The sequence below is a fragment of the Amphibalanus amphitrite genome, unplaced genomic scaffold (genome assembly GCF_019059575.1).
Source record: "Amphibalanus amphitrite isolate SeventyFive unplaced genomic scaffold, NRLGWU_Aamphi_draft 000166F_arrow, whole genome shotgun sequence".
Lineage (NCBI taxonomy): Eukaryota > Metazoa > Arthropoda > Thecostraca > Balanomorpha > Balanidae > Amphibalanus > Amphibalanus amphitrite.
Genome location: NW_024881661.1, coordinates 387,828 through 396,381, shown reverse-complemented (window position 1 = coordinate 396,381; position 8,554 = coordinate 387,828). Strand labels below are relative to the sequence as shown.

Below are 8,554 nucleotides of genomic sequence, written 5' to 3'. Positions count from 1 at the left end.
ATACCAAACTTGAGATCGATACCACTTTTTTGGCCAAATTATAGCGAAAAGCTGCTCAAAATTGATGGCGTCAAATTTTCAAACACAATTTATAGCAATTTTAGATGTCGTAGCGCTAAAAAAGACCACCATTAGACTCCCCGTGACGAGTTGCATCGAATCAATAGCCATTTTATGCAAAACTATCAACTTTGAAATGGGAGATAACACGGAACTTTGGCCGCCAGGTGTCACTGTAGGCGTTCCTGCTGATTCAATTTGCGCCGGTGCCGTTCGGAGCCGTGTCGTGCGGTGAAAGTGGGTGAAATATTGAGGAAGTGTGAGTCACATGTGTCATAATACCTAAATTTGGAAGAAAATGGCCCAGTGTTGTGTCTATGGCTGCTCGGAGAATGGTGGGTTTGTATTTTCTCGCGACAAGAGGCCGAGGAAGATAGGTATGGCTCAGGCTTGGCTCAGGCTGCAACGGATTTCATCCCACCAAACACTTGATTGTGTGTCGGAAGCATTTCACCGACGATGATTTTTTGGAATATACTGCCTACGGTAAGTTTTTATGGTCATGCGCAGCTTTGTATCTAAGATATACCATATCATTCGCCACCCGGGGAACTGGGAAGTCACCTACCGGCTACCACCATAAGTATCAAACGAAAAATGGGTCTGCTTTTCATGGTATATTCATGTCCTAAATGCTACAGAGGTCAACAATCATTTAATCTTAGAATTATACAACTACCGTAAACGGGGGTGACTTTGCCTCGCCGGGTGACTTTGCCATGCTTCTCGAAAAATGCCTTAGGGAGATCTCCCATGATATTTTACGAGGAATGTAGTTATGTTTTATGCACAAATGAAAGGTAATTGATGGGCCTCCCAATATAACTAACACTGATAGGTAAGTTACCACTAAATACCTACACTGTAAACTCATTTCAACAAACGTTTGTTACTTTTACAAGGAAAATTATTTAGCGCAAATCCCCGCACCCTTTGCCATGTCATCGAACGACCCTATTGTTTGTCATGGTACGTTAGGCGGCACGGGCGGACATCGATAGCAGCGCCTCTATCGGTCACTAGGGAAAGCTGGGCTGTAGGCGACGAAATACCGGCTGAGTTGTCACACGTTGAATAGGTTTATAGACATCAGTTTTGTGAAAAAGTTGAACTTTTGCCTTCAATATTTCTACAGGCAATTTTAGAAGTTTCTTCACATAGATTACAAAACCGTTTAGATTATTGTATTCACTTCAAGCCTTCCCTATTGTTCTTGACGATGATGCGGGAACTATTTCTAATTAGTGTTTCTAGCTTAGTAAAAGAGCATATTGTGCAAACGATGAAAAAAGCATAAATGGAAGATTTTAAATGCAATTTTCTCTAGCAATTAATGGTGGATTCTCTACAGATCAAGGAAAAGGGGCATGCTAACTGATAATTTAAAGTTCTTGGGGCCAGTTGTTTTCTTCTTTTCTTACGTCGCCCCAATGGCCGCGAATACACTTGTGATAACGCCTATCGAGTTGTTCTTACAACCCACTCACATGTAGTTCGTTAGACTAGCTACCAAAGTTTGCTTTGTCATTGTTGTGTGAACGACTGTGTTCCTAGTTATAATCATGCGGCTACTAGGTAAAGACCTGCGCATGTTTGCATTTAACAGGGCTGAGCTGTGTACTTGTTAAGTCAAATCAATGCAAATCTTAGTTAGCATAGTAATGTCTACGTGCAGCAAACCTGTACTTGTAAGCAATCTACCAGTCTCAGGCTTGTAACGTTTTACAAAGACCTCCCTTGTATTCGTCAGTTTTCTCCACAAATCGCAGGTCGCCGCTCTGCAGTCTCATTATTACAGCAAAACAGCATTACTGAAAGTAGGTCATGTATTTAAAATGGTATATACACATTACACACACAACGGTGATGACACTGATGACCCAAGGGGCAAGGGCAATAACGCATGCGAAAAGGCAATGAGCGTCATCACTTACGAGTACACGGTAGAATCACACGTTTACATGCATTAGGTTTGAGTTAAGATAGTCAACTTGGGTTCTCTGCCTCGCAATAAATGGTTAGGAGACTCGCAACATCGAGGAATGCCTTGATTCGGAAATGTGTTATTTCTAGGTCTGCAGAACACGAATTTTAAGGGGCAAACCCATTCGAATCTAAGGGGCATTCAAATTCATTAGCTCCTTGGAATTCAGGTGCTTTTTCATTTTTAGACTTCTTGAGTTTCTGCAGTTTGCTGTCTTCAGTGTAGCGACCCTTGCTTGCAAGCTGGAGCTTTCACTCCTGATGAAAGCCTGAAAGAAAGCATCGCTATATTATAGCATATGCAGAACAATATGGCCTGGAGCAGAACACATTGTGCTTACTTCCATACATCACGCCCTTATTCAGCAAATTTCTCTGATTCAATCTGCATTACTATCAGTTGGAAGACATACATTTAATTAAAAAATGACAAAAACGACCGAACACTGTTACCACCTACCATTTTCACGGAAGTGCGCAGGAGGCCACATCACTGCACGGCGGTTGGTGCGCAACTGAAACTTTCAAAATGAAACGGCCGGAAACGTTTTTGGCGCCACCTATATAACAAGTAACAGCTTTGTGTATGTTACTACTAACACGTCTAACTAGCGTAACTAAGTCCGTGTTGCAAAGGTGTAGCTGATACCTTCGACAAGGACATAGATCACATAAGTATGTATCAGTATTGTTGCAATGGTGTAGCTGGTTCTTTCGACAAGGATATAAATTACAAATCATAAGCAAATCTATGTTCCATATTACGAATAAGACTTTGGTAGTTTTCACAATAGCCTCCATAATCCTCGTCAATTTTATGAATGTTCGACTAGGTGCTGGGGCCGGTACTTATATTTGCCCTGTTGATTCAACCAACTTTGACAAGATATTCGTCGTTCGACATAACCTTTATTAGTATTTTTGACAAACGCTCGTCGTTGTACGACAACCCCTTGTCAAAATGAGTTTACAGTGTAACTGTGATCCATTTTATTGGAGTCATTGAAATGGTCAAATTTGAAGAGTTCCAAACTTTTTATTATCTAGCCATGTCTTAGACAACCTGCAATGCTGAAGCTTGGTATGGTTGATCATGACAAGGCTGTTAACCCGCGCCCGGCTGGGGGTCCTGGATTTCCACGCCCTGCTGGGGGGGGGGGTGTTTGAACACCCCCCCTTCTAACTCGGCTCCTGGGCCACGTGGCGATACGCGGAAGGCGGCGTTCGAAAGAGCGTCAAAAATAATGAGGAAATCACTTCGGTCAATTTTTTGGTCAGGTCAAAGGTCAGGTCACCAGAGGTCATTGAAGGCAAAATTTCGCCGATTTCCAGGTCGAATGTCGAAAATTTCCAAGAAGCCAACGCATAACTCGGGAACCAATAGAGCTACAGCGCCGCGGAAAAGCGCATTCGATAGCCCTATTAACGCCCTTTCTGAGTAATCTTCTCAGATTTCACCTAGCGTCAACGGTTTTGCCTGCAGGGGGCAAAAACTGCAAAAATAGCCGATTTTTTCGGAAACAGTTTTTCTGCAATTACTTTTGACCCAAACATTGTACGAGCTTACTTTTACCGGCATCGTGTTCCTCTCGTCAAGACGCATCGAATGAACTATAACTTGACCTTGAAAGGTCAACTTGAAAATTTGACCTCAGGTCAAGGTCATGACCTGACCGGAAAGGGTCATGTTGCATATCAGTCGATCCGTATCGTCGAGCTGAACACATCTAAGGTGTTTTCATCGCTCTAGCATGCCTCTATCAAAAGTTATTTGCGAAAAACTGTTAGATACCATTCGTGACCTAAGATGACCTCAGGGCATAAACAGGGGTCACGGACACCATTTTCATGTTCAGTGTGTCTAAACCACTTGTAATTCAGTGTTTGGGAGTGTTTATAATGTCTTTCGTCCAAAAGAGACGCATTTCAATTTTCTCCCATTGACTTATAATGGGGAGGTCGCAAAATTGACCTGACCTTAGGTCATCGATATCAAAATTCTGAGATATACATTTTGTACATGCTATTGCTCTTAGCAATCGCTGAAAGTTTCAAAGCGATCGGTCACTCGGTGTAGCTATGACAGACATTGAAACTTTTTATGAGGTGAGGTCACTTCAAGTGACCTGGTGACCTGACCTTGAATGACCTTGGTCTGAAATTTTCACAACATATGTAGAATTGATGCATGATAAGGTGTACCAAAAACGGCGGCGCTCCGCGCCGCCGTTTTTGAGATATTCGCGAAAAACCACAAGGGGGGGGGTGTTCAAACACCCCCCCCCAGCAGGGCGCGGGTTAAGTTAGCATATCCAACAAAACTGGCATTTGTTACTTCACTTAGCTAAAATTTTTGGTGGCGATTTTTCCAAGTGAATAGCAGGCCACATGGGGTGACTTTGCCACCATGTTATTTATGCAAAAATTGAATACTTATACAATGCAATTCAAAATAATTTTTAATGTAGCATCATTTTGACCTCCAAACTGGTTTTTAAAAAAGTGAGAGTTTATACGTTTAAAATTAGCACAGGAATGCACAGTGGGAGTATAGAAAGGCAAAAATTACCAAACTAAAAAAATGGATGAAGCTGGGCCCAACTTTTCAGCACAGTTGCATGATCATCTACAACTCCGAAGTTTGCCAGTAAGACTAGCTGAAGAAATCGGTATCATTTCATAGATCAAAACGCTGATAATAAGGGTGCCGGTAATTTGCCGCAAGAACGTCTTCTTTCTGTTCCTCTCAATGCCGCTGGAGGAATGTGGCGCGGTCCTAGAGTACCGATACAATCATATTTTTGCTTATTTATCTATTCTAAACCATTTTTCAGTTTCTATTTACTATCAATGTCAATAATTTTCAACAAATATAATGTATTATAAAAGTAATGTATCTCTCCTTTTTTGTACATCATTAAGAGCAAAAAACTTTGAATTGCTTAACCCGCGCCCCAGTGGCGGTCTCCGCCAACTTCGCCCTAGTGGGGGGGGGGGGGGGGCATATGTTACCACCCACCTCTAACTAAAAAACTAAGAGGGCTAGAAAGACGCCGTAAAAAGCAGTCGATAGCTCTTGATGCGACGTTTGAAAGTATTTCAGTCATTTTTCATCTTAGAGCAATATTGGGGTCACCAGAGGTCATCAAAGGTCAAAATTTGCGAATTGCCATTATATTTTTCAGAAAACATGCCATTATCTCAGGAACTATGATAGCTAGAAAAACGCTGGGAAAAGCAATCGATAGCTTTTGAACTCGTCTTTTGATATAATTATCATCAAAAATGACCTCAGGTCAACGGTTTAGCCTCCAGAGGGCAAAAACTCCAAAAACAGCTGTTTTTTAGAAAAGTGTTTTTCGACAATAACTTTTGACTAAAAAAAGTTAGGTCATTTCTAATGCCAGAATCGTGTTCCTCTCGCCGAGACGCGTCGAATGAGCTATAATTTGACCTTGAAAGGTCAACTTCAAAATTTGACCTCAGGTCAAGGTCATGACCTGACCGGAAAAGGTCATGTTGCATATCAGTCGATGCGTCTCGGCAAGACAAACACAATGAGGCCAACCCCAGCGTTCTATCTCTTTCCAATCGAGAGTTATTGGCAAAAAACTGTTTGTAGCCTCAAATGACCTCGGATGACCTTTCAAGAGGCTATCAGCAAAAAAGACACCTTGGTCGTCACGGATGGTCCAAATCATTGTTATCCTGAAATATTTGGACTGTTCCTATGCGTACACACCGATCTAGAGGCATTTTCGTTTTTCTCCATTGACTTATAATGGAAAGGTCACGCCACTGACCTGACCTTAGGTTACGCATATAAAAAATCCGAGATATACAAATTGTAGGCATCCATAACATCATGTAATCCACCAAGTTTGAAACCTCTCTGACAAACACTGCAGGCTGGACATGATTGCAAACTTTTTTAGGCTTGGTCAGTTAACTTGACCTAGTGACCTGACCTGACATGACCTGGGGTCAAAAATTTCACACATTGTCCAAAATTGATGTACCAAAAGCTACCCCAAGCGGCGTGGCGCTATGCGCCGCGGTTTTTTATTTATACGAGAAAAAAAACGCGACAGGGTGGTAATATATGCCCCCCCCCCCCCCCACTGGGGCGAAGGTTATTTTTTTTCCTATTAAACAATTAAAGATGGTTGGCCTCCCCCATACAATGGAACAAAAATACTTTAAAATCATTTGCAAGCGTTAAAAAACCATTTTTTGACATAGTGGCAAAGTCACCCCTTTTTCAGTTTAACTTTGCCACGACTCATTTTCCTTAAAAAATTATATTTTTAGGCAAGATATAAATACGATAATAGCAAAACCAAAAGAGCTAATCTTCATCCGTGTTTTGAACATAGAGTCATCCCAACAAGTTAAGAAGTGTAAAGAATACAAGCGTCTAAAGTTGAAAACATGGCAAAGTCACCCCCGTTTACGGTACCTTTATTTGTACAAATTATTGCATGCTTCGTAGACATCTTACATCAACATCATAGGTGAGGTACGTATACTTCATGATCCATCAAAGTTTAAGGCAAGAAAACACACTTCACAGTGCTATAAACAATGACGTGCATTGTCAAGGGCCAGACAACAGCAGAAGAGGCTGAAGAAGGGGGTTATTCCATCTGTTACTCAGGGCAAAGCACCAGCTTCAACTGCTTCAGCAATTCGTAGGCAAGGCTAGGCGCAAGGAAAATGAACATGGCCAGCTGTTGGACAGCTTGGTCAGTGCAAACAACTACAGAGCAGCTTAGATGCTGTCCTTTACCTGCAGATAAGATTAATAGGTTTGTGCCTTGTGACACTATTTATCTAACTGTTTATCGTTATTGACATTTGAGCAATGGGCAGACGCTGTCAGATCCAGACAGGATAGGAGATTCTCTGTTTTGTGATTTGGATGGCAGATGTAAGGGGATCACTTCTCAGTTTGTTTTTTTGAAAGTTTTTTTTTCTTCTCACAACTCACAGACAAGTCACAAAAGTATACTTAACTGGGCAAATTGTATGTTCAATCTAAAGTGTTTTCACCTTTTGGCAGATGTTAATTGCCCAGAACCAACCAGTGGTAATAAAAGATGTGCATAAAGTTTCTGATAATGGTCTATCTCATGCCTTGTCAGGCTGTATTCAGTATGTATGAAGCAGTTAATACAAATTTTATTGTTTTCACAGGTACAAGAATGGGCTCAACAGGCAGAGGAAATGGAGAAGAGTGCTCCACCTCCACCTAACGTTGCTGCTTATGAGGAGTGCGACACTGAAGGGGGGTGTGCTGCACCACTGCGGGGCTATCTGATGGTGCTGTCAATATCAGCACCAGGCAGGGTTCAATGTCCAAGATCTGTTAGCCTGTCGTGATGTACGTGTCATAACACCAGCGTTCCTTGTCTCCGCACCAGTACGCGTATCGTCCGTGTCATTCCACGGAGGACGCCGTGCTCGACGCTGTCCACTGGATATCAACGCAAATCGACGTTAAAGTGAAGTCCCAGCTCTCTCCCGCCGAACGCACTCAGTCGCTCGCTATCACGAGGGATCATATCCATGTCGGGCGTATGACTGGTCTGAGGCCTGTTTCACTAACAAATAAAGTGTGTAATTACAAAGAAAAAACTTGAGTTTAAAAGAAATAATTACCAACACTTGAAATTTGGATTTCACGAAACCTTCGGGCATGAATTTTGAGTTTCAAATTTACCAACTTTTTTACAAAAAAAAAGTTTGTAAGAAACATCGAAATCGCAAACTTTCTGTTTCACGAAGACCAAAAACTTGGAAGAAAACGTTGTACTTACAAACTCGAAATTCCAGTGGCCCCTGCGTTGGGAATTTTATTACTTTTTGTGCAATGATGCAAAGCAATCAATTATTTGAAACAAATATGATATGCTGAGTCATTATATGCTCTTTTTTACTTAGCACAATCCCTACGAACCAGCTACGAGCAATAAATAAATATCGTCATGTTTTGTCATTCGCGCGCCATAATTGCATTCAACAGTCTTCTGCTGTCAAATGTTTTGCGTGCTATTTTCTTTCAATAATAAGATATTGTGAACTATCATTTGTACCATTCAGAAACAGCATCATTATTTTTAATTTATTCATGCAATTTCTGACATGAATACTAGACATAGTTTGATAAAAAGAAGCAATATCTGTAACATGTTATAGTTCTTGATTAAAAACAATTTTACTGTTTACAAGTTTATTTACTAACTCTTTTTATCGGAGGTGCCGCTGGTGATGAAGTTTAGTGAAATCCGATTTTACATAGTTTGCAAAAATACTTATGAATTGTAAAGCTCAAACACTTGCAATTGCAAGTTTTTAGTGAAACAGGCCTCTGATCAAGACTTACTCGTTTCTTAGGGGGCAAATCGATGCCGGTTACATACCTGTTCTTTCAGACATATTCCGTTCTGTGTGTCTCGTCTGTAGCCTGCAGAAATCGCTCATGCAGGTGGCGGGGATGTGCGCGCTCTGG

General features: G+C 41.4%; 1 long non-coding RNA gene across 1 annotated transcript; it reads left to right on the top strand.

The window, feature by feature from the left end:
* The first annotated feature begins 325 nt into the window (after window positions 1-325).
* LOC122383531 lies at window positions 326-7,283 on the top strand. The gene is made up of 2 exons (XR_006256857.1): window positions 326-546; window positions 7,240-7,283. It is a non-coding gene; the product is annotated as an uncharacterized LOC122383531 (long non-coding RNA).
* The last annotated feature ends 1,271 nt before the right edge of the window (window positions 7,284-8,554 follow it).